This window comes from Manduca sexta, chromosome 10, assembly GCF_014839805.1.
Source record: "Manduca sexta isolate Smith_Timp_Sample1 chromosome 10, JHU_Msex_v1.0, whole genome shotgun sequence".
NCBI classification, from domain to species: domain Eukaryota; kingdom Metazoa; phylum Arthropoda; class Insecta; order Lepidoptera; family Sphingidae; genus Manduca; species Manduca sexta.
The window spans coordinates 4,374,569-4,401,221 of NC_051124.1; the positions used below are offsets into that span (position 1 = coordinate 4,374,569).

The 26,653-nt window shown below is 33.6% G+C and overlaps 1 protein-coding gene, 1 long non-coding RNA gene and 4 other non-coding genes across 8 annotated transcripts in view; 3 read left to right on the plus strand and 3 right to left on the minus strand.

The window, feature by feature from the left end:
- Positions 1–9,932, minus strand: part of LOC115444362 (pre-mRNA-splicing factor CWC22 homolog) — an 80,661-nt gene extending 70,729 nt beyond the window's left edge. For 2 of the 3 annotated variants that reach the window (XM_037437064.1, XM_037437062.1), the window contains exon 1: positions 9,704–9,932. The gene's annotated coding sequence lies outside the window, so the exon portion shown is untranslated. Of the gene's footprint in view, positions 1–9,657 lie in introns of all 3 variants that reach the window. The other variant, XM_037437063.1, reaches the window with a different exon arrangement.
- Positions 9,933–11,589: 1,657 nt separating this feature from the next.
- Trnae-uuc lies at positions 11,590–11,661 on the plus strand. Its single transcript has one exon. It is a non-coding gene; the product is annotated as a tRNA-Glu (tRNA).
- Positions 11,662–12,315: 654 nt separating this feature from the next.
- On the minus strand, positions 12,316–14,789 carry LOC115440229. The gene is made up of 3 exons (XR_003938340.2): positions 14,605–14,789; positions 14,004–14,123; positions 12,316–12,606 (listed from the first exon to the last, which is right to left on the minus strand). It is a non-coding gene; the product is annotated as an uncharacterized LOC115440229 (long non-coding RNA).
- Trnay-gua lies at positions 12,463–12,553 on the plus strand. Its single transcript is given in 2 exon segments — positions 12,463–12,499; positions 12,518–12,553. It is a non-coding gene; the product is annotated as a tRNA-Tyr (tRNA).
- Positions 13,022–13,103, minus strand: Trnas-uga. The gene has a single exon. It is a non-coding gene; the product is annotated as a tRNA-Ser (tRNA).
- Positions 14,790–22,977: 8,188 nt separating the features above from the next.
- Trnay-gua lies at positions 22,978–23,066 on the plus strand. Its single transcript is given in 2 exon segments — positions 22,978–23,014; positions 23,031–23,066. It is a non-coding gene; the product is annotated as a tRNA-Tyr (tRNA).
- Positions 23,067–26,653: the final 3,587 nt, after the last annotated feature.

Below are 26,653 nucleotides of genomic sequence, written 5' to 3' on the forward strand. Positions count from 1 at the left end.
ATTGGGCAGGATTCATTCATCACATTTTGCCGTAAACCTATTTATAAAAACCTTATTAACACATGTAAATGTAGACAAGTGACCTCTAACTCTTTAGGCCAGTTCTGCCGGCCAAGGGGCGAAGCGTGACGTCACGTCCGCAGCCGTCGTGCCGCAGCGCGCCAAATAGCCGACATTTCAACTGTCCCGCTGAAATTATGGTGTTGTCAAACAAAATGGAACTACCGCAATGTTAACGTGCGCGGAATAAACGTTTTTGTATGGATCTGCGTTTGATCTTGATATATATGTTTGTGCCACGGAGGAGGTTCAATGTTAGGCATTTTGAAGATTTACAAGACATTTGCTTTAAAATCAATGACGACAGTAACTGGTAGCTAGTCAGGTAATGGGGGTATAAAAAAATAAGAACCCTTCGAAGAACGAAATGCTTCTGGGTGCTTCAGCACATAGAAGAATCATTAGCAAGAGTCTTGCATATTACAAGGAGGTAAAGTTATGCATATCTTATTCTTAAGTTATGAAGTTATTGTATTTAATTCAGGAGAAAAGTATTTCCCGCTAAAGGAAGTTGAATATTCTCAGTAACAGTAACAGTATTAACGCCCCAAAAACACATACGAGTCGACTGCATGAAACGTGGCATTAATCATTCATTCATTTTTCATTCGCTCTATACTTCATAGAGTAGTACCTCACGTGCTATTTCCACGAATATCAATAAATATTTCATCACACCATACATTTCAAGAGTTTACTTCAACACCTTGTTTACACGCTCTACGGAAACTTACGCTTTTACATTAAACAGCCATTGTGAGTTTTATTACACGTGTTTTTTTGTTTTCGTGTTTTCAGTATAGCTAGCAATGGGTAATAAACGTTAAAATATCTAAGTACTCGTTAACAACCTTTATTAAGTTTTAATAGATAAAAGTACGTAATATTTTATGACCATCGTATACTTTAAAATTCGAACGTGTTCCGAAATAATCATGCTAAAATGTATTTTATTCGTAGGTTATTTGACTTTACCCTGTCTATTTTCTACAATAGATCACCTAAGGGTGGTTCGCTTAGCTGTGGTTTAGTACTAACTTTGATCCAGGATCAAACTATAAAGTTTAACTGACTTGTAAAACTTGTACTATAGTATTATATCCCAGTATATATCTCCCAGTATCAAGCGTGGTAAGTTGAAATAATGTTCTATTATATGGTGAGATCACTGAAACATACACAGTATCACGCACGTATCCCATAGCGGTAGGCAGAGACTACAGATTGTCAATTTGCTCGATTCTGGCAGACTTCCTTTGCTTTCTCCACTTCAATCTTCTCGTGCATTTCCGCCAGTTCAGTGCACTTAGATCTGGCCAAGAATGTCGGATATCTGATATTCGAACGTTCTGTGCGGTCGAACCCTATCGGTTCTTCCATGTACACTCGCCTTATGTACGTCTTTGTCAGTCTTCTATCATCTAAGCTCTAAACAATCAATGAACTTAATTTCTTTAAAAACGCCAACGAGCAATTGCTGTAACTGATGGTAACTAAATATCACAGTACGAAAATATTTGTCATACAAGAGGAAAATGTTCCCACTATCCTGCTTATGGTAAGCATGTGAATGTTTATGAAGTCGTTGTATGTTTATTAGAGGTAAAGCAATCTACTGAATGGATTTGAGTCGAATTTGGGACACAGAAATCCAAAATCTGGGATCAACGAATAGTATACCATTATAATATGTTTGTTATTTCATTTTTATCTCTATATATTACACATCAAGACTAATACATCGAGACGGCTGTCAAATTTTAATATGATTTAGTGTGAATCAAACTCGACCGTGTTAAAAGAGGCAAAAGTCTATTCTCCTGTACAAAAAGTTATATAGAGTTTGTAGAATACATGAATATATAAATATTCATATTCGTTTCGTGAATATTGATGAAATTAAAAAGTAAGTTGAAAAGGCCATCGGCACTCGTGTTGCTCATGTATATTTTAATTTTGACTGCGATGTCAATACATTTTTAATGCCTAATTTAATTTGTATACTTATACTAATTAATTACTGCATGTTCGACATTTTCTTATTGTTGACATTGTTTTGGGTGTTATTTACGTTCTGTTTTCACTAAATAATGTTTGTCCATTATACTCATTATTCAACTGGCTTTTGAATGCGTCTCTGCCCGCATGAAAAAGGTTTTGGAATAAATATTTTTCTGGGATAAAAGTAGTCTATAGCACTAAGATGTAACTTCAAATTAGTGAATAACAAATTCCCATTGATTCCTGTGATTAGCGTGTTCAAACACACAATCTTTAGCTTTGTAATATACATATAAATATGATGAGCAAATTTGCATAGTGCATTACTTTTCTATTAGTACAGGCAAACAAGATAGTGGGTCACATGTTATGAAGGCATTTTACCGCTTTGAAACATTTGTGTTTGTAGAAGAATTATGGATACCTACGCGTCTGATCTTAAAAGGAAAAAAATATAGGAAATGGAGTTGGACTTCGGGTGGTTTTTGTAGGATTGAAATGCTACCACGAATAAGCCAAATAATCCAGGCTTTAGACTAAAATGTTTGGTTTGGTTCCACTTCTCTTCATTACTGAGGAATATATTTGGAGTAAAAATATTATGTTGCCCATATAGACGGTCCCTAGACGTGTAAAATAGTAATCAATTATAAATTTTGTAGTTTATAACCAACCTTAAGTTATAAGGTAAGCATTCATCAACATAAAATTTCTACTTCATAAAAAAATTTAATAAGTAATTTATGCACAAACATGAAACATTTTCTAGGGCGCATCTATTTACTCCCCCTGCATGCAGATTCACATTTTTTATGCAAAAATGCGTTAGATTTTCTACATAAACCTAAATAATGTTTTTTTGTTCCCTTGCTCTCTTTCTCAACATGCAGGAGTCACATTAAGGTTATAAATGCCCATTATCTCATTTTTTATGTAAATATATTGCGCCAAATCAAAATCACAAATGTCAAATACAATTGTCAATTTATAGCGTCAAGTCGTCCTACATCCTGAGACTACACCTTTGTTACAGTTAGTATGACCTTCATTTAAATGTTTAAGAGTCACTAAAGAACGCCTTCACTAGGCTATTTTTGACTCTCGATTAGAGAAATGTCAAATACATATTTAGTAACAAAAGAATATTATACTCCCACGACAACGTACGCACGCACTCGCGCACGACTTTGTTAACGCAAAACGACATCATGGAGTGCAATCAACATCCCTTTTGTTGCGCGCCACGTGCTATCATTTGTTGCTATGAGATTGGATCTCCCTTAGTTGTATTTCAAAGAATCGAAGTCATGCATCACTACTATTGTACTGAAATTTGTAAGTTTTACAAAATATTAATATATAATTAGGCATTTCATTTCTTTACACTAATGGATTAGCAGGAGCTGTGGATAAAATTAGTTTAGATTTAAAAGGTCCATGAAATTTTGTAATTATATGTTTGAATATAAAGTTTACGATTACAAATTTAATATATCTTTCTTGCTACAACATTTTAATATAATTAATAAAGGCAAATTGCGGAATTTAAAAAATAAAGGTTAATTTAATATATTGCTAAATGTAACATGTTCGCCCATATGTTAAAAAATTAAAGCCAAAATATATGCATTACTCAACCATTCTACATAATATATTTCCACTAAGCATGCAACAAACAGTCAGCACACAAATTTAACTAAATCAACGAAATTCAAATTTATTATGCACACTGTAACAAAAACGTTTATTAACTCAGATTACACGAACTTCCAGCCGCGATCAATATTGCCGCACAACTGAAAAATAAACCAGTTCGCAACCCTAACTATTCCACTCGGAGTTAGAAACAAGAAAAAACAACCAGCTACAGTCCAACTCTTCGCCCTGATTAAACCAACCGCGGTATGGGCTATACTTAAGATGCAACTTGTAGGGCTGGCACACTGCGGCTGGCTGACTCATTGTTGCAGGGGCGTCCTTTGTCATATTCTATGCCAAATATATCTGACTCACTTTATTGATATTTGTTTAAAACCTTGAGGGTTTAGCGACCTATTATTAGGCAGACATTATAAAACAATGAACTAAAACTTTGCAACGTTTTGGTACGAAAGAATTGACTTGCAATCGTCTCATTTTTGCAATGTGATCTTTGTATAATTCATAACAGTATCTACCTCAGATATTTACAGTCGTAAACAATCATTCTCATTACATGAAAGGAATTCGAAATTTGAAATAGCAATATTCTTCTGTTGCGGCGTATGAAAATAAGAATTTACTAACAACAACACAGAGATTAAAATCTCCACCAGTGAGTTTAATCTTCATTCAAAAGTTGTGCTATAAATAAATCATTCAAGTTTTGATAAATACAATATTCCATCTCGATACTGAAACCATATTCAATCCATTCCAATTTGTAGTCTATTTCAAAGTAGCAAAGCCGTAAATCATCTAGTTACAAATGATAGGCCTAAGCCGACTCCCTGAATGGATTTGCAAATAGCATTCGGCTTTCAAAGCAGAAACAAACGGACACAGAATAGAGACATTTAACGAACTATAATTAACCGCATGTCAGTTTGTTCGGCCTGGATTGTGTTTCGAATAGACAATAGCAAATTGAATTGTATGTTTGTAAACACGGTGAAATTATTGTTCAGTCGAAAAGTTTGCGAATTGACTAAACATTAATAAAACAGATGTAATTTGTGATGAAAATAGAATTGGATCTGGCGTGATTTATGCGAGGCTGCTCAAAGATCTGGAATATGCTGATGGCGGCTGCCGTTTTAATGACGGTGGAATCGGAATTGAAAATGAACTGGGAAGAATCGAAGCATCTGTAATTTTATTGACATGATTGAAAATTATAGCTTGCCGAGAATCAAAGCAGCTTTCGAGACAGAAACCACCGTTTTCAGAAATATTTTTTTATATCTGGTCATTAAAGTCGAGTTTTATTGATTAATAATTCTGAATGACATATCGTATCTTTGCTCAATACTATGCTCAAGATCATTTTTGCACCTATAAAATCACTTTTCTTGTCCCTATACTTATACAATAATCAAACAACATTTACATATTTTCAATGAATCATTACTTCTTAAATGTCAGTACTATGTATGGCTATATCTTGGTAGATTATAAAGAATTCTTGTCACTGCTACAGTTTGCTCAGTCAGTTCCAACTCGGGCCGGAGTCTGGTGCCAAATATAAAACTGCAATATCAACCTTTCCAGAATGAGTGCTGAAATAGCAGATATTATTTTTCTTAAGAAAAGTTACAGGCATTTTTTAATTAAACGACGCGAGGTGCATGTCGCTTGAATGATAGTAAGCGACGTCTACAAACAATACAAATTCTACCCAGTTCATAGAATAAATAATTGGGTAGTATTCATAAATATGACAAATGCTGACTGTTGAAAGCGTGGTTCTAGGTATTTCGTATAGACAATTATGTATTCGCGATTAGGTCAATAATATTACACGCATAAAAAGATAGATACTTCACGCTTAAAATGTTGCCCATTTTAATAATCTATTTTTTATTTACACAGTTATACTATATATACTCTGCCAGATTAGTAGAATCCTCATCATCCTACACAATCAAAAAGGGAAATAAGAATAGGACAAAAAGACCCTCCAATCAACTTTAATTTTTAAAAACAAAAAGGACTATTCAACGCCAAATACGTCTTTTCATCACTTTTAGAAGTAAAATACATCGTAAGCGACACAACTTGAACTCCAGCCGCCCTAATGAGATAATACCATTAAGCTGAAACTGTTTTCTTTGGATTACGACATTTTACATAACCATTATAGTGAGACCTCGAGCTTCTTTCGGCTATAATTACCAGCGGGATAATCGGCTTTGGATACGAATATTAACCCTGATCATAATCCGTATTATATGGAATTTAATGACTTTCTTTTTAGCGCGCAGCTTCGGCAGCGGAAATGCTTTTTATTTCTAGAATAAATCAAGATTCCATCAAATTAGTTAGGAGACGAATGATTTGTTTATTTTAAAGGTAGCACTGTCTCGGTGGCGTACTTGTATTACGGTGCGACTGCAGTACAGAGGTCTCTGGTTAGATCACCGGGAGGGGTCGGGAGGAATATTGAATTTTCTACTCAATATCAGATCCGGCTCTAAAATTTGTGCCCGATGTGGCGATAGGTTCGCCCTCTACCACATCACGGGACAGAATACACACGGCGGAAAGTATCTGCACCATTTGCGCCTCTGGGGGAACAAAAGGTGAGTGTGTGTATAAAGGTAACAATACAAATTTTGGAATAAACACGAATGAGTTCTTGGGATACACTCTTAATGGGGTACTTGGTTGCCTACACCGCCAATTAAGTAAAATTTTCTCAGCATATCTAATGTTTGTTTTGCCGGAATTGTTTTAAAGGGGCCGGAGCCAAGATGCCTTTCCACAATCGTTAACGCTAACACTAACTAAGGGAAACCACATATCCTACCGATAGACTTATCGCTAGGATAAGTTCCAATATTTTTTTTTGTTTTCTATTACAAATGTCTGTAGAAAGTACTCTTGGCTACGGCCTTTGAACCCGCGACTGATTTCTAGTTATCGCCGTGCGGTGCGCCATCATTTCATAGAATTGCTTAGCTTTTATTACCTCATTGATCCGAACACTTATTCAGTTATAAGTATGTATTAAACTTTATTAATACGAAACGGTGTTAGCTTTTCTATCTCCTAGCGTAAATATAATAACAAAGTTTATACCGTGAAACTTCCTCGTACACCCGTATAACGATAAACTGGGTATGGAGTGATTATTGCGAATATATAGGCTATTATCTAACCTATTATGTCCATAAAAAGGTTTTGTTTGCGATGAACATGTCTGAATATTATGGATGTGAATTCTTAAGTCAAATTCTTGGATTAAGATATGTTTTAATACCAGATGATGTAAGTAATGAGTATTATGTACGACTTTCAATTTCAATTTGCAGTTACTTACTCATCATCAAAGCGTATTGGTGTAATGCTCTTTGCTATTGGGCAACTTTACGGTAACCTCATGAATCTTGACGTTACTAAGAAGGAAAGTCTTAAAACATATTTGCTTATATTAAATACAAAAGTGTCAAAACGAAATTTAAATATAGTAGTTTTGCAATAAAAAAATAATAATGGCCTTTTAATTTCTATAAAAGGAGAATCTATAGAGGAATGTTTTAAGTGAATGTAAAGAACTGGCTGCACCAAATTAAAATTAAATTTTAATTCAAGGAGGGTCAAACGGATCTACAAAGCGGCTGTCTGCTGCCACATTAATCATTCCCTTTCGCAAATCCTTTGGTCCGCAACCCTTCGCGACGTGAATTGTAATCCTCTTACCATACACAAAATGTTTATTGTATTTACAGATACCTGCTTGCGGTTAAGTCTTCGTGACCTCCAATTTTAGAATTCATATACTTAATTCTTTCCTGTGTTTGGTATAGCTCACTATCAGGAGCGGCCTTAGTGGCTGGCGATCGAATCAATCACCTAGGATCTCGCGCTTATAAGAGTCATAAAACACATTATACTTCTTTTGCAATCCAATAAAAAGTCTTTGCAGAGATCTATCGATCAGAACTTCTCATTGCCTAACGCAGCTACTGCATACTATTTCATAATTTCAGCATTTTGGCCTCAAACCTCTATTTCATATATTTTCATTATACTTTTCTGTAGAACTATTGTTTATTAGAATTCTATCTTCGCACCATCCTACTTTAGAAAAGTTATTGGCTTTATATAAGTTATAATCTAGTATACCTACAATTCTCATATAAAGGTATTAAATATCGAGTTCTATAAATAATTATCTTGAAGGTTGGAACGGAAGAAACAAATACATGAATTAAATATGTACTGATGAAATGCATTTTAAGATTGAAAGCGTTTGCATAAATCATTTCAAGCAGATAGTTCTTGTCATAAATGCTTTCTACTTTATGATTTATGAGCTATTTTCCAACTTCACTTTCTTAGTTCGGCTATTTATTCACCAGCTTTATACTCTTCTAAATAACTTTGAACAGATATAGAGTGAATTTACATGTTATATTAGAATATTTGCTTTAAGCGTCGTTATTGCTTCCTTGTCATCGTAGCGAGTGGGGTCCTGTATTTCGATACCCAGGTCAGCTATTAACGTAGGTTTTTGTAATAAGATGGCAATACCGAAAACTGTTTTACGTCAAGCACGTGGTCGGATAAACTGCAATCTGTAACAGCTTGAAAAATGTGTGGCACGGACCTTATATTGGAATAAGATATCAGTACAATAATCACACACATCACGCCTTTATTTACGAAGGGTTAGGCAGAAGTTCAACCAGAGCACCCACTCTTCGCTTGTGTTCCATCCCACGAACTGATACGGACCGATATCGCCGAATCGGGCACTAATTCCAGACTCCAGGCTGATACTGATGCAGAAAATCCCAATATATATAAACAAACGAACTGCTTTAAACAGCAATAAAAATAAAACAATTGTAATTTTTTCTTTTATGTAGATCATGTACTGTAGTTTATAACTTAAACTGATTTTGAAAAGAGCAACACCAGAGTTTCTTATCCTTTCTTCTCTGGTGAGAACTGCTTTCCGAACTGGTGGTAGGCTTAATATTGACGGAATCTAAATAATATATAACATTTTACAAGTAAAAATAAATTATCTCATTTCATATGTTCCCGACTCCAGATTTGAACTAAGGACCTCAGAGTGATATCGTGTTGATCATGCCATACAACTTACATACCAAGACAGTCAATGATGATGGCTTTAATTCTTATGTAACTGATACCAAGTGAGTTGTCTGGTAATTGAACATCGAACCGCACATAGGTCATGACGCATTTGATTGTAACTGCATGGATTATTTACATTGCGTCGTATATTCAAGTAAGTAAGGATTTATGCTGCATGGTTCTTAAAACTCCTTTTATTTTTCATATAATTACAGATAGTTATTGATATTCAAGTTAAGATAAAATTATGAATAATTAAGTAGGTAGTACCTGAATCATATTCAACTTCTGGGAGGTTCAAAAATTATTTTTTTCCCCGACACATTGTCGCTATGTGGAAATTGGAAACAGGAGCGAGGTGAAAGTAATTTCACTAAAAGCAAATGAAATCATAATGAACATTCATTATTGCGTGAAAATTGTCACGAAAAGACCGGCCACCGACACCGATACAACGAATGAACGGCACGTTTTTTGTTCTGAATTATTCAGCACGCCGGACTCAATTTTCTAATCAGACTTAAACAAAGGAGACGCATTACAATGTCGTACGATTTAGAACTTTATTTCCTACGTGCTTATCATTCGGTTTACTTAAGTCCTTCATGAGTCTGCGAAAGCACGAGTTCCCCTCAACAAAATAACTTCTTTGTCTCCGCTGTTTTTCAGCAAATGTCACGATACGTAGCAAAATCAATGACTGACTAACGCTGGAAACACATTGGACACAGCATTTCAGGTGATATTGCAACAAGCATTTCGTAATTAATTTGCTACATATATGCTCACCTGCCAAGCAAGGGCAACCTTCGACCTTAAACCGGCTGTAACTCACCTCATCAAAACAACGCTGTGGTCTCGTTATACTACGGGAAGACAACCGCCGGCATACAGTCCTACGTCCCGGCACACAGAATTGACATGACGCACACAATACAGGTGTTTGTTAACACATCGAGACATATTTTTATTCATGAACAAGGCTCCTTGCGCTTGCTGGTGGGTTGATGCCGACCGGCAGGCGAGCGCGCTAGCCGGCGCGCCGCCTCACTTTGACTGAAGTACGCGCTTGTCGAGCGTTTTTTGCGCAGGCGTAGTTACCGCACGGGATCGGCCGAAATTCACCCCTGTTCCCCTGGTAAAGAGGATCTTATCTGCTTCACATATTGCTTATATTTTCAGCTGTATTGTCTATGTTCTAAGTTCTATTTTCGAGTAATGGTTGTACGTAAGTTGATCTATTTTACAGGACACAATTGCGCGTGCCGCACTGCACACGATGGTAATTAAATATGTGTTTGACAATACGGGCTCCGGAGGCTGTGTTCTGGTGACGTCAATGTGCCAAAGGCTGTGATGAACGCGTTCGCGCGGAAGCCGTTGTCGATGTGTAATCGAGCAAGTTCGTCAAAGCGATTGGGGATTGCATTTAGATCGTGGAACTTTTTAGTTTCAATGCCTTTGTGACGTTGTGTGGTCTGTTTAGCTGCTTTGGTTTTAATATCAATTTCGATTCTTTCGTATTGTTCTACTGGCTCCATGATTCGAATATCAACACATAGTAGGTATACTAGTGATTTCTATAAACAATGACATTGGCATTACGCGATCTATCGCAAAATGGACCAATCAGAATGCTTAAAGTTTTTTTGACTCACAAATGACTAAGTATATTGATTAGTTTATACTCTGGATAAGATCGTAGAGTAGGATTGGGATCATTTATTGAAAATGGTCGATAGACTGTGAATTAAATTTATTAATTATAAACAAATTGTTCTGTTTATTAAATTAGTATTGGTAAAGAAATCGAAACTATTGTACTTATGCAGTCAGTTTTGCAAATGAGCACTTTCATTGTCTATGTTGGCATCGATCAAGTACATTATCGTTATGAGAGTCAAAAGACGTATTAAGCGACACATTGCGTGTCCGGGGTAACACACTTACACTCTTTTTTTAAATAAATTAAAAATTAAGTAGAATACGCTGTATACAAAATCCTCCACCACGCAGTAGTGTGTTCCAGTTGTTTGCGGTCTATTATAATATATAGTCAACATCATCGCTTCTAGTTAACTAACTAAACTAAACTAACTTTTAAACGTTAAAGATTAAATACGAATCCAAATATTTACATAAACGGGTCCGAATATTTTTGCTAAGCTATTTCTGCCTTGTTTGCATACTCGGCCATCGCTCGTGAATGATTGTGAGTACGATGGAACAGAAATAGAATACGCGAATGCTCTGATTCATTTATTACTTTTGTTTGATTAAATAAATAATTTACTAAAATAAAAAAAGCCTTTTATTACTTGGACATTTAAACAAATATATATTTATCACATTCTTATATCTAGGTACCTAAATTTCAAGTAATAGGTACATTTTAATTTATTATTAGAGTTTTTAATTTAAAATAAATATCTATATATTAATAATAAATTTTCCCGTATTAGTTAAGTTTTATTATAAAGCGATAAATACACTTCAATGACAAATATAAATATTTTATTTGGCTAAAGTCCAACAAAAATATTTTATCTGACAAAAAAAATCTTGATAATCTACGGCCTTGACTTGCACATTACTAAATAATAAGAGTGAAGTCAGTTTGCTTTATGCTACATTTTTTTGTTTATATTTTTATACTATTTATCGTTTGTTGATTTATGATAAAATTCGCACTTCTTTGTATTTTAAGCCATTCCAAATAACTCCCGTATGGTCTAGTGGCTAGGATACCTGGCTTTCACCCAGGAGGCTCGGGTTCGATTCCCGGTACGGGAAAACTCTTTTTGCGTTTTAAGATTTTTTTACGTGACTATTTTTTCCAGTTTAACAAAAATCCTCGGTAATTACGTGACCATCGCATACTTTAATTTTTCATTAAATTTTTTGATTGCTGTTATAATGTTATCTGAAATATCTGCCAAAGTAGTGATTATGGAAACTATTGAACGCAAAAGAATTAAAGTGTCTTAACAAACTTGGCAGCAACTAAATTTAAACCATCTTCTGGAAGGCTCGAATATCGTTCACAGTTCACAATATGTTCGCTTGGGTTTTACTTCTGTTTGATACTCCTGACGAAATAATACAGCAAATTCTACGTTAAGAGTTTTTAATATTCAAAACATAAATTGTAAAGAACTTGGTGGTGCGCGGTGTCGCGTGAAATACATAATATATTATCCTCGTTGCGTATTTTTCTAAGATTAAAGTATATTTTAATCATTTCTGTCTAATCCGAGAAGTAGTTTCTGCGTTTAGTTACCTTTATTTTTAATTTCTCCCAAGCAAGATAAGGTCTCTAAGCCATAAGGGCATTTGACAATTGCCTAATTAGAACATTTAAACAAAATGATTATAATCTTGCGGTATTTTAATTTAATCGTTGCTGAACCAGATCATTTATTTGTTATTCTATAAAATAAACTTTAATTTGTTGTAGTGATTGATAAAGATTGTATATTTATTTGAAAATGTGAGAATACAGTTGAAAGTAATAAAGATAAGTATTCATTTAAGTACATACATTTAATTATTTATACTTTTTATTAGATGTGTAATTTCGCCGTTACTAAACAACCTTCGATAGCTCAGTTGGTAGAGCGGTGGACTGTAGAGGTTTAAAATTGCTGATATCCATAGGTCGCTGGTTCAAATCCGGCTCGAAGGATCCCTTTTTGTTTCTTGCATTTTATTTTACATCATAAATTGAATTTGTCGTTACTGAAATAGAATGTTAAACGAAGTCATTTATTAATCAGGTTTTAGTGAATGACAATGAAACAATATTTTTTTCCATATGCCGCTGACCCCGTACGTGACGTTGCCACAACATACTTTCGAAGGAGTGCAACAATGATGAAGTGATTAGAAAAATCGTATACCTACCTAGTATCTATATTTATTATTTCTTGTCCGTTCATCGTCAGTGACGGAAATTGAAAAATTACATTTTAATTATCATTTATATATTTTTTTACAGTATAAAATCTATTTTGCCTCCATTTCATACCTTATTAATCACTATCTGAAATAAATACTGTTTAAAAATTGTTTAATATTTTATATGAAGTTAATATAATATTGTTATTGCAAATCGCAAATTTAAAAATATCCTTTCCATCTATAAAATTAATAACGCTGCGGACAGGATTCGAACCTGTGCGGGTAGAACCCAATGGATTTCAAGTCCATCTCCTTAACCACTCGGACACCGCAGCTGATAATATAGTTGATGAAATAAGTAGCTTTATTTAGAAAGACATTATTTCGCTTATTGGTTATTGTGTTAAATTATTATTTTCAGTTTTATTAATACTTTATAATTACAACCATTAAAATATCGTTTGTTTGATCTGTTGTTACCTTGCTCAAAATGCAACAATAATTTAAAAATTATTTATTCTTCAAGTTTGTTTAACAGATATCTTGCGGCGTGAAAACACTGAAGTATTTTTGGTTACAATTATAATAAATCATATGATAAAAATACAGTAAAGATTACCCTTAATACCTTATATTCATAATGTAGTTCATTATAATTGGAATGAAATAACAGGCGGTATTGAATATATTATAAAAAAGTATGTTATTAAAAGTTATAAAAAAATATTATATAATATAAAAAGTAAAATGATAAGAAATCTATTAAGTGCCACCTCTTAATGGAAGTTAATAAATTTTAGTTCAATGTTATGCTTGAAAATAATGCCATTTGGCACTAGATGGCAGTAGCAAGCCATTGAAAATTGTGCATTATATCTATTCGACACTAGATGTCGCCGTTAAAATAAATCGCCTCAGTTGTCACCTGTTTTGAAATGTCACGGGTCTACATTTGCGAAAGCCGGGCTATCGTTTCTGTAGGTACAAAACATTAAAAAACAACTTTTAGTATGTATATGTTCCTAATCATTGATGATTTATAACGATACCATAATATGAAATATCTATTTTGTTCAAGTCTGTAATATGATAATATGTACGTACTAAATATAAACTGAGTATGTAAAATATAATATCTTACATCTCTCATTTTTACGTTTAAACTTTAGCAAAATTGCATACACGGCAACTCGCAAGAGAGTTTTGTGATTTAAAATTGCTTTATAGAGACTTACCTATTTGCGTTTGACATCAACTTTCGTTGTTACGACGGAGTAGAAAAATTTTCTTTGTTTTTGCCATATTCACATTCTAGATATTATTATGTGTTTAGATTGTAGACTGGTAAGTGCAGCCTTAAAATTATATAATACTATAATTATCTTCCTGGTAAATAAGTGATACCTAGTGTGTCTAGTGAACTTTAAAAAGTAGGCAAAGATTAAAGAGAAGACTCTTTCGTAGAACTTTCCGTGTTGCTTCGGAACAACTGAAGACAGTTGTTCCGAAGCAACAATTCAATTGAAATTGAAAATTATTATAGTATTGTCAAATTTAAATTGCTCTTTGTCCACCGATCAATAAAAATACAAAGGAAAAGAACAATAAGTACCACTGTTAAGTATACTAAGTATACCTATTAACACCCGCGCAAGCACACGACGGCAACTGAGTGATCATGTCAGCACACGCTGTTATGGTGAGAGCCATCAAACACAGCACACGTTTTTAGAGAACACCCAGAGCCACGCTCAGACACCAGAGAAAACAGCCCATACACCAACATACATATATAATATCATACAAGATAAAATAATCTAAATGAGATAAAGGTACCTTCGACATATCACTGCATTGATGCGATTTTTCCGTATCTAGTTCAACATTTTTGTTGTGTGTACCATAGTTATAGCAACTAAAATGTTTCGGATTCTAATAAGACATCCGCGACAAGACAAACATTTGTTTTTACCACTTTATACAATCACTTAGACAGTTTTTCCCAAATCACGTTGGTCAGGAAGCGCGCGCCGACCTTCACGGTTAACGGTCCAATTGTACATAACGTTTACTATTCAATTTGTTGGTTTTAAGTGAAATGTTTTTTATTTAAAATACTTTTTGAAGAAGAAATATTATGCAATCTGCAATGTGTTTATTATAATATGAAGTATTCAGTTATTTTATTAGTAATAATGCATAATAAGTAGATAATACTGAACTTTAAAACTCTGCCACCGTTCTTGATTCATTAGCCTTTTTTACTATCCATTGTAGTGTCAAAGACTGTTGCATTTTTCATGAAATAGTTATTTATACGTATTCAGATTGATTCAAATAAAGATTTCATCACATACGAATATATTTAAAATTTAAAACAAAGTGCGTACCTTTCAAACTCTGTTATATTCCCACAAGTGATTTCCAAAAATCCATCTACTTAAACCCTATTTATGTCCGGTCCTAAGTCGGTAATAAATTCTGTAAACTTTAGTACTATGTGAGGAGAGGACAGACAGGTATAAAAACAAAAATGTATTGGTGAAGTCGTAAAAGTTGCATTAGAGAGGGCTCACTAATGTAAACACTAAAGGCGCGTACAGAATAGTTTTGTAGGGTAAGTTTATGTGAGCTGATCTTTATTTATGTATAATGCTTAATATAGTCAAATACAATATTTACAATTTTTGGGTTAGGGAATATAATTTTTATGGTCTTCATTAAGGGCCAACTCAGAGACGATATCAACCAGCAACTAATTTAACTACGATACGAAGAAGTGTCAGCAATATTATAATTATAAACTTTTATTCATAATGAGAATCTCATATATTAAATGGATCCCGATTCAGGGTGAGCTAATCTACATTCACTAATGTTGGTCTGTTGGTGACTGACTTTGAAGTTCAATGTAACTATTACCGTATAATTAAGAAAATAAATAAAAAATGGTAGATTGGCCTATGTATATCAAATCTATATTACTTTAAACGTAACATTTTCATTTCGTTTTTATATTAACACTAACGAATTGTACGGTATATTCGCGACAATTTATCACATAGAAAGGTTACAGCACTTATTATCTTTAGTTGACATTACTGTCATATTCGTGACATCCTGAATAATGCTAACCATCCGAATTTATTAGTCCGTCACGAAATGGTCACAAGCATCTTGTTTGTGGCAAAAAACTTTAATGCATGCTAAACTGAGATAATTGGGGTATAAGAATGAATAACATAAATTTCTCTGTATTTTTTACATAACCAAGAATTAACAATGCAAAGTACAGTTAACAACAAAGTTATATACACATCTTTGTTATGGAAAAGGTTAGATAACTATATACTTATTTATAACTTATTAAATAAGGAAAGAAATTCAATGCATTTTTTGTCTGACGTTACTTCAACAAGCCAACGTCTCAAGTGTATTAGGACGGTCCCAAGTACCAACGAAGCGATTAAATTCTCCACAGGCACTGAACTTTATAGTTATTGAATCGTCCACAATGTTAACGTCTCCTTTTAAAATAACATTTCGCTTCAAACATTATTTACAAACAGATAAATTGTCTATGCGAAGGGCATATGAAAATATTTGTTTATGTCTATGCATGGCGCCATTTTATCTGATGCTTGAAGACGTCCATTTGTTTGCTAAACAAGATAATACTATTGAATATTGTAAATATTAGATATGAAAATAATCTATTATTTTAATATACTTTTCATGTTCAAAAACGAAGAAAGCAATACACATTAAAGTCTTGAAACAATAGATAAGATTAGGATTTCCGACTTCGATATCGGCTAGGGAATGAATGACTGGTTCTTTAAAAACGACAGTATAGACTACAATTTATAGTTAATATGATATAATAATATATCATAATGATGATCAATAAAAAGTTCTTACGGTGGTGGATTGATCAAATTTTTATTCTGGTAAGTTTGTTTATTTCCATGAAGGATATAATGACTTCATTAATTAAAAAAAAACGTATTATGACTAATTTCATCTTACCCTCCATTTTAGAAGTCTTGTTCTATTAAAAATCGAAAAGAACAGATAAAACTTCCGTATAAATACCAAACATACCGATCCTTGCCTTGACGTCACGATCAATGCATCTGTGACGCATGTCTCGTTTTGTTAGCGTACCTAATAATGTTTACAAATTCTTTCTCGCTGCCTGTTTGTGGTTTTGTTTATCGTGTCGCGCGTGCGCAAGTAACACTTCCACGAAACTTGTATTTTGTATCAGATAACTGATGCATATCGACGTCGTAGGGGTAAAATTTGATATTTTATGAAGTGTCTTGAGCGATAAAGTAGTTGTGTTGATAAGTTGTCTATTTTTTTACTTTTTTATAATAAAGTTCTCTTAATAAAACTTTAAACAGACCAAGCTAGATTAGCGGTTTTATAAGAAAATATTTTAATTATACGGATCGTCCGTCTAGCATAAAGATTGTATTCGCCTGCCGGTCTAAAGGCGAGCTTGACGATCTGCACGAAAACTGAGAGCCAATGGTTTCACTGAGGATATTCAAATTTAGATAAAGTGCAAGAATTGCAGTTCTAAAGACGAACGATGGCACATAAAGGTCGGGATAATAACGAATAGAAAAAAATATCTACATCAAGGTTGTGGAATAATGTTCGTCTGGACATCGCCCTATCTTTTCTTCGATTAGACTGCATAATATATAATAACAATAATAATATAAAAATAACGCAAAAACTCTCATTGACGACGAATGACAATTATATGTAATGGGTGTTTCTCAAAATAAATGTATGTAACGAAATAGTTTTTATTAAATATGAATACGATATGTTGTTTTAATACATTTGTTCTGTAAAAAAACAGACTGAATGTATTAAGATAAACAAACAAAAAATATATGAGACAGGAAAATCGTTATAATATTCCTTAAAAACTATTTAATCACGTACATTTCTTTTGAAAAATAAGTACTCCTATATTTAGTCTGCAGCGTATTTCCCATCAATATATGCGCTTGAATAAAAGTATGATTTAGTAACATAACGTCATGAAGGTATTACGTAGGTTATACTGCATATATATAATTGATGGGGTCTCCGAAAACTTCACAAACCAGTTATTGTCAGTGAAAGTAACATAAATCATCGGGTAATTACGTTACATAAGTGTGGTTCTAATATGAAAAATTAATCAAACACTGACAGTTACTTATGATGACTAGTGTAATTAAATTCTTATAAAATTATAGACACTAAAGTTTCTGATGCTTGAAACATAATGTGGAAGTATTCGTCTGTGAAAGGAAAAAAAAGGAAATTTGAGCAAGTATCTAGTCAGAGATTTACGCTTTCCGCTATATTTGTGTTATTGACTACTTAGCAAAGGCTTTACTTTTAAAAAGGACACAGTTACTGCATGGCCTGCTTATGCAGTAAAAATACATGCAGAATGAAAATTGTAGTATATTACTTCCTAACCGAAGGTTCTTAAGAGTTATTTATTTAGGCTTTACAGGGTTTGGAATTATTAATTTGGTGATTTATTTTTAACGTTCCTTATCTTTTTTAACATGACACGTTTGTTAGCCTGACAAAGTTGGGCTTACACAAATACATCGGACATTTCGCTGGGCGCTTTAGGCGATCGCAACCCTTGAGAAATTAAGTGACCATGCTAACGGGTTTCGAGCTTCGTCCCAGGACGGCCAATGTAAGAGATTTTAGAAAAGATTTTACTTTCCAAGGCGTCCTGATTCTTGATGAAAACGAGTATTAAAGGCATAAAAAGTCGTAAGAAGCATTTGATATCAGTTTATCTTAGAAAACCAGGTACAGTCTAACGCTTTATTTACACTTGATTGGTTGTTGCGGTTGTCATCGACGCTGACCGCAGCCCAAGGCCCACGGGGCGCGACAGGTGCGCCCGCCACCGCGTCACGTTGTCTACCACGCTTTACATTTATATTGCTGCTAACTATGATCATGTTGCATATAGGTGGTGGAATAGGAGATTGATCCATATCAATATAACCATAAGGTATCTGTCCTCTAGACCGTTTCACCGTAAACGGCGTTGGAGTAGTCCAGTGGACATCGCCTTATACTTTTCAATACGAAGAATATGCTTTTGTATGACGTTCCTAGCACGTCATAGTATGAATCGGTGTAGTGGGTAGACTTCTTTAAACTACGTTGTGCTTGTGGCTTGGAATAAAGGTCCTACTGTATAAGTAATGTTCCGGCATAAATATAGCCTACATTATATTCCAAGATATGCTCTAACTGTGTGCTAAATTTTGTTTAAATCCGTTCAGGGATATCTGGCTGTACCGCTTACAAACATCGAAAAATATGATTTACAATCTTTCGTATTTATTCTATTGATACTTATATTATTATTAATTTATATGTACTTTAAATATTAATTCGAATCAAATAATGAAAAACGTTTAATTAAATACGTCGGCCCATAAACGGAACGTTCCGTTTCACCGAACGTGATCGCGAAGAATCCAACGAAAGGCATAGCTTGGATTGGAAAAGAAAAACCCGTCCGAGCGAATCCAATCCATGGATGTTTCACTTTTACATTTTTCTACCATCCGTGGTACTTATTTGCATGTTATATGCGTACTTTTTTTTACAATATTTACAAAGTTAGCAATACTTTCGTTTCTACTTTAACTTTTGCCAAAACATTCCGCTTTCATGGTATCATTCCCTTAAAATCCCTGAGGTTTCAATGTGATTTTTCGAAACTTAAGTAATACATTTTTATAGGCAACTGGACATAACTTCATAAACTAAATCGACGTACTTTATGATGGATATTCTCTCGATGACGGCATGCAGTCATACCTTAGCCATAAGTTTCAATATGCAGTGTTTTTTTTTAAACTTTCATTTAAATACATCCCGCTAAAAACGAATATCGTTCTGATATCTAAGACAGGAATTTTGTGTCGTATCAAGAACCCTCGAGGAATTCCAGTTCCACCACATCCAAACCTAAAACAAAATCTCCGAAATCTAAAAACAATATTCGTATGCTGATATCTATTATAGACAGAGTATGGATTACCGTCGTTATAGGAAATAGATAGGTTTTTTATGGGCCTTTTACAGTTAACACCGGGAGAAACCTGGGATTGGGATACAGGAATCCCCAGGCTTAACGATTGCAGAGGCCCAGTAAAGAGAGGGAAGGAAATAAGGGAAGAGAAAAATGGGGGAAGTATGCATATAGTTAATGCTTATTTGGCTTACTGCGATACGGGTCTGGAGCCTAGTGTAGTGACCGCCGTGAATTGATATGATTATATGATGATATGATTATATGTTCTTATATCTTGTTTAATAAATAAAAAAAAAAAATAAAAAAAACCTGGATGGGTGGAGGATGAAAAGAGGGAATATTTTCGCGGGCTCTGTAAGGCCTCAATGTGTAATTGCAAGCAAGAGGTATACACAATGATCTGTGTGTCTAGGGCCGCGACAATGAATATTCTCCCAAGCATAAGGGTGCATTCGGTGGGAAGAGCGAGCGCACAAGAATTGCCTTGGAGGAATAGAGAGGCGTTGTCCGCAAAATTGGTTTATCTCTGTCTACACTCTATAGTATGGTCCATTGCCTCGTCCATTTTGTGTCTTTAATCCAAAGAATTCAGACTTAAATAATGATATTAACAAAACTTACAGAGTAACCTTAGTTTGACTTCAAAAACTGATTAAAATTAAACATGTACCTACATCCTGATTTGTAATGTTAACGGAAATTCAGTTTCTTTGTTTCGTTTATATTGTATTATGTATTATGTAATGAGCATTTAATACATATTGCGTGCGTAACACGTTAAGCTGAAATTTATAATTTAATATGTATTACTCGCGGCTTCTTCTGATATTTTTATACCAGCTACGTCCAACTGTATAATTTTCAAAAACAAAGTAATTTCAATATAATACGGTAATCTAGGATTCTGTTTATCTTTGTGATCATTTGAAGGCTCCAAATCATTTCAATAGTTTATGTGTTTATTTTCAATAAACATTTAAACATATTCTCAAACTTTCGCACTTATAATATTAATATGATTTAGACACGTATCTTCATTTTATATTCTCACGGTGGCTACACAATTGATAAAAATTATCGTAAGATTTAATCTCCTTTGTTCGCAGATAAAGTATTGAGTCATTCGCATGTTATATAAGCGCACGTATTGATTTGCATGGCCTTCTGTTTTCATTGATTCACGGTATTTTTAATCGATTTGTCTAACGTTATTTCATCCTCGTAATAAATTGAATGATGTACCGTAAATAAAACGATACACTTGATAGATACACCATTTTAAAAATGATTATATGATCTCGAACACGGACATTTCGGAGGTTTCGTATATAATGAAATAACCTTTATCGCTTATTTATCATTACAAAATACAAAGACTATCTTTTTATTTTGTAATCGTATGTAATGGTAAAATCTCCAAATTGCCTCGATATGATTAATATGGGATCAAAGTACATTATTCATTAGAAAAGAAAGAAAAACTTAAGTCATTTAAAAATAGAACTATTCAGTAGAGTCTATTTGAAATATGGTAAATAAAATTGTTAAATCAAGTCAGGAAGTTTTACTTCTTTTTCTTCTGAAGCAAAGGTATGGATGCCACTTGGGACAACCAAACGAATTTGGCCAGTTTATTATGAAATCGCAGTCATGCCAACATAATAATAATTTACCTTTGTAAAACGAATGCACAAAGGTACATTTCTAAAACAATGCTTATCAGATGTTGGTAATGTTATCTGTATATCATTGTATCATTAGACAGTTGATTGGCGTATCCCATGTAGCGTGACGTGAGTAAAATGTTGCCACTTTTGTCTGTCCATCATTTCTAACATAGATATTGATTGTGTATAAATTTTTTCTTGTGTTTAGTGGGTGCATTGAATGTTAGCTATTGATGTATAGTATCAAGAAATGTTGATTTTTATTAATAATTTCAACAAAGATTTAGATTTTCAATTTGATGTATATTTTTTATGTTTGCTTATCTCAAATCTCTTATTCGACTTCAAAAAAACTTTTTTTTATTTGAAAAGATATACATCAATATTGGTCCCATAGTATTTAAAATCTGTTTAGTAATTTGGCTTTTAAACGAAGTAAACGAAATTGTGAATTTTGCTTTACCGTCGCTTTTTGGGTGTTTTTTTGTGTTGCGTTTTGTTGACTCCATTTTATTAAAAAAAGACGTGGAATTGAATTTTTTTTTGTTTTGTTTATAAATATAACCAAATTTTACAAAATTTGTAAGCTGTTTTCTAATTAATCTTATTATAATTTCCATGATAAACCAATTTGTCTATGCCACGGAATATACTGTGATCTTATCAGTGGCGAAAGGTGAAGTTTCCCAAAGGGAAGCCGACACAAAATATAGATACTAATATGCATAAATGCGGTCTGCAAATCGTTCTAATGATAATTAGATTCTACATAAATTACGAAAGAGAAGCCGGCAGCAATCAGCTTATATGGACCATTCGCAACTGGATCCTATTTCGTTGAACTTCATCAAACTTAAAATAATAATAAAAAAAAAAAAAATAAAAAAAAAGCCTTTTATTTCACTGATAAACAATTACATCAAAGTTACTCAGAGTTAAGTTGCGAAGAACTCTATTATAATTAAATTCAGTTTTTTCATCCTTTCGCGTAATAATTTTAATAATATTTCTAATTAAATGTATAAATTTTAATTTCTTAACAATAATGAATCAATATTGCATGCTAATCTATCGTAATTATTATTAATATGTTTAAACAATAATATCAAGATTGTTGTATTCACCTATAATGAAAGTACACAAAACCCAATATTATTACTCAACTGAATTTTATAGTATATGTGTAACTGTTGGTGGTGTATCTAAATAAATAAATAAAGTAAACGATTTCAGTATCTTTCTTTCTTTAAGTCGGTTAAAGAGCGGTGTGAAAGTCGTGTGACCGTATTTGTTTAATAAATTATTATTGCAGAAATTATCTGATAGTTCTGTCAGAATGATGATAGTTGATATTATAATAATGATAACTAAGATGGCGACTCAAGTGTGTTTTGTTACTAACCATTTTTTTTAGTTTCGATAGTACAAAGATGTTCATATTCCCATGCGTGACCTTCGATAGCTCAGTTGGTAGGGCGGTGGACTGTAGACGGCAAGATATTGTTATCCATAGGTCGCTGGTTCAAATCCGGCTCGAAGGATGTTTTTTTTACATTACAATTTGATTGTTTCAGTATCTTTTTTATTACAATTCATTACAATGAAAATAAAAGTAAAGAAATGGTCCACTGATACCACCTAAAACCATCTCAGTGAGATACGAGGCCCTTATTCAAAAGCCGGACAATATAATACAAGGCTACTATTTGAAACTTGTCCAAATAAACTTTATTTCATCGAAATATCAAGATTTTATGCGATACGTTCGAAATAACGAAACTGAACCGATAAATCAAGAAAATGACTCTAATCAAACTACTATGATATTGTGAATGGAGCTTACTTGGTCGTGTGATTAGAGGGAGTTAACGCTTCAGTAAATCTTTAAAATACGACATAACTAGAATAGATACTTGAAAAATATTAGTTATAAAGGCGAAGGTGTATTTGTGGGTTTACCCATATAAAATTTTACTTATAAACTTGTTTTAGCGTTAAAGTGGTTAAGCATTACTTAAATAGCTGTCTAAAATAAACATCGCCGGTGATTAAAAGTTTAAGATTAGACTAGCCAAGACTTAACTAAGCATAGCTTAGCGAATTTTGTATAAGTAAGACAGATTATATGTAGCAAAAATGTAATTAATAATTCGAATGGAAACACCAAAATGTATCCCGGAAAAAGCATAATTCATGTCGAAATTTCACACACATTATGCCTTTATACTCGTAGGGGCAGACAGAGTCGCAACCAGGGCATACACTTTTGGCCTTATACGTTTCATCCATGAGAAGCGAGCCTACCGCCAAACACAAATTCCAGTCTCCGGGCTGTTACTGAGCAGAAAAACCCAATATTACCTACTTAAATTTTCGGGGAAACATATTAACTGAGTTTACCAAAATGCCAGTTTGATATTTAGATTTTAATACTTCGATAATACGAAATTATTAAGGCGTCAACTTAGTTACCTTGCCTCTTGCAGAAACGCGTCCAATGTCGCCGAAAGTACGGTGTCATTGGCATTTCCATTCACCCGAGATATTATCTGAAAAGCTTTTAGCTCTTTGATAAGTAATTACCATTATTTCAATGTTCAATGGTTCTCGAGACAATTTGATTCGGTATGCCACGGGAGCGAATATCGCTTTAATTGACTCACTAGCGGCTTGGTTTTATTGATACATGTTTTTAGGATTCCGTGTATGTTATGGAAATATTGGAATATCATAGGATTATTTAAAAATATATTGAAATAAAATTAATTTAAAAAATAAATCAGTGAACATCAATATTTTGAAAGTCTCTAAACTTCTATTGTAAGAAATTATGCAACGCAATTAAAGGTACCAGCTTTTAAAAGTGTTATTTTTATCATCATTTTAATGTATGAAGAACTCATAGTTTCCTTCTTCCTTCCCTCGTCGAGATTCTACTTCAAGTAGGGTTGACTTAGCATAAACTTTATAGGTATGATTTTTTTTAGAATCAGTCCCTTACCTATTCATCCCTCTCCTGGACAATGGCTGTCAAGGTGTTAATGACTTTCAATCTTAACTGATTGGTTTGGATCATACTGAACTTCATGAATATATTAATAAAGTGTCAAGATTTTGTTAGCGCTCAGATATTTTTAGAAAGCAATTAATTCGAAATTATATTCGTCTGTTTGCTTTCGCTAGTCTATTCATTCGAATAGACTCATTTCACGATTCATTAAATTTAAAATTATTCGATGCGGGCTTCTGAACTTGGGACTGATTATAATTTTTCAATAGCAGATGACACTGTTTTTATGGAATGGAATATTTATTAGATACTACTTAATCATTTTAAAAGTTTTGTTTATTAATAAAAATATACTTTTGCAATATCATTTTCCTCATTTGAAGAAAAAAATATGTTGTTTAGTTAAAGGATTCATAATTTGACACTTTTTATAAAAAAAATCTGTAGGCTTTTGTGTATTTTTTTATTTGTAATAATTTCTTGTTTGCATTTGCCTTGCAATGGTCTCTGGTATTAATGATAGATTGTAACCAAAAATATTTTTGTTTGTCAAAAATGTCTAATTATCTTTTTTCTACTCTAATGAAGTTTTAACGCGTTACGACACATTTTAATTATTCCAAACAAGGTACTTTAAGCTAGGATATTAAATAGTTTCCGAGGTAGCGCAACTAGTAACACGGGTCATTGAACCTGCCAACCGAAACTTGGCACAATCTGCTTGTTACATATCTGGCTGGCGGGTTGCCAGACTGACTGACAGGATCTGAATTGCGTAATACGCTTTTCGCCACGTGGGCAGTCTTTAATGGAAATGATGTGTGGTTTATTTGAAATGAGAACTAAGTCATTCTCATTACTATCCGTCATACATACGCTGCCAGATATGTGTGATATATTGTTTAGTCACTTAGTACCATTGTAACTAATTCGTATTTAAAGTTTGTATCAGCGTTTATTTATTACAAATAAAGTATTTTTATTTCGCTCTTGGTCTTGTTATATTAACTAATATTCTATGACGTTAAGGATAGTCATATAAAATATAGAGAAACAATTTTGATACATGTGGACCACGAATTAGTAATGGCAAGGAAGGATATGTGGGGAAGAGTAGAGATTTATATCGTAGTTGATAGATATTACTAGTACTAAACATAACTAAAGGGAAATATATAAATATAATGACTGTAATTTTTTTATTGCATGTTCATTGGCCAGATTCTTAAGGCGGTTAAGGAAGACTAAATACATCGTATCAAATAATTGACTGCCTTGATGTCGTAGTTGTAATTGTACACGGTACGAGTACCTACGACTACTGCGCTGAGGTCCTGGGTTCCAATCTCGTGTCAGTCACTGGTACTCGCTCACTCACGGGTACTCAGTTGCAGCTCGAAGTCAGAAAGTTGGCGGTGTGATACCCACGTGCCTCGGAAAGCACGTTAGTCCTGCTCCCTCTCTGGTCATGTCGGACTGCCGTCTCACCGGACTAGGAGAGTGAAGGAACAGAGAGTGCACGTGTGTATTGCGCACACACTCCTGCATTATAATATCTCCTGAGGACCTGGCTGATCTATGTTGAGATTGGCTGCCGTGGCCGAAAATTCTGGTAGAAGCATTTTTTTCATCAAATAAGTAATAATAAAAAACGAGATATCAAGTTACAAAGATCAGTTACCAAGGATCATATTTGACATTCGCCTTGACAGCCTTATTAATTTTTTCTTCACGCTTCGTTCTAAAGCAACATGCGACAATTGTGACAAACAGCGGAACGAAAAATATTAATTTTGTTTTGGAAACAGCACAATAATCGAATGACTTGATGATTCAAAATGGAGCATAAAATTTTAAGACGGGGAACATTATCCCATACATTTACGGAATATTTGTATTAAAATGTAATTTCCACATATTCACAAACATAAAGCGTGACAAATAACCTAATATATCATGTCAACATGTTAAACTCAATGCAGTTTTAACACCATACACATCGTAAATACCACGATGTATTACATTCCATTCAACTGCCCACAATCCGCATTGATGCTGAATACAATTAGCGTAGCATTGTCCTCCCACGGGGAGCGACGACCCTCCATTGTTCCTTTG